This window comes from Schistocerca cancellata, chromosome 3, assembly GCF_023864275.1.
Source record: "Schistocerca cancellata isolate TAMUIC-IGC-003103 chromosome 3, iqSchCanc2.1, whole genome shotgun sequence".
Classification (NCBI taxonomy): domain Eukaryota; kingdom Metazoa; phylum Arthropoda; class Insecta; order Orthoptera; family Acrididae; genus Schistocerca; species Schistocerca cancellata.
Genome location: NC_064628.1, coordinates 637371557 through 637372384, shown reverse-complemented (window position 1 = coordinate 637372384; position 828 = coordinate 637371557). Strand labels below are relative to the sequence as shown.

The 828-nt window shown below is 46.1% G+C and overlaps 1 pseudogene; it reads left to right on the top strand.

The window, feature by feature from the left end:
- Window positions 1-331: 331 nt before the first annotated feature.
- LOC126177880 (5S ribosomal RNA) lies at window positions 332-449 on the top strand (annotated as a pseudogene).
- Window positions 450-828: the final 379 nt, after the last annotated feature.

Below are 828 nucleotides of genomic sequence, written 5' to 3'. Positions count from 1 at the left end.
GCACCCCGGTTCGAACCTAGCTACTACTTAAATTTTCAATAAAAATCATCTGCAATAGCGACCGATGACTGTCGGTATAAGTAGTCGCTCTTGTTCTGCCAACGGCCGTATCGAAGAGGACGGAGGAGCGGATGGCGTTTCAGATCGGGATGGGAAAAACCGACCGGATAAAACTGATACCGGTATTTCAGTTCTGAATAACCAGTATTTTCGTATTTGTTTGGTCTAGAATATTTTTTTACTGATAACCGAGCAAAAAACCGAAATATGAAGAACCGATAGCAGCAGTGCTAAAATTTTCGTTTTTAAGTAAATATTTTTTTAAGAAACGGCCAACGGCCTTGCCGCAGTGGTAACACCAGTTCCCGTCAGATTACCGAAGTTAAGCTCTGTTGGGCTGGGCTAGAACTTGGAGGGGTGACCATCCGGTCTGCCGAGCGCTGCTGGCAAGCGGAGTGCACTCCTTGTGAGGCAAACTGAGGAGCTACTTTGAGAAGTAGCGGCTCCGGTCACGGAAACTGACACAGGGTCGGGAGAGTGGTGCGCTGACCACATGCCTTGCTGACCACATGCCCCTCCATTTCCTCATCCAATGACGCCTATGGGCTGAGGATGACACGGCGTCCGGTCGGTACAGTTGGAACTTCATGGTCTGTTCGGGAGGAGTTAGTTAATTAGTTTGCTTTTAAAAAACCAGTAGTTTTATTGATAAAATTCGCATTGGTTTCAAATATTGCGTTATAATAGAAAACGGGAAATGTTGTCAGTACTATTTCAGCAACAACGCTGACAGAAACGAGCAACAAACACACGGCCTAGAAACTGGTA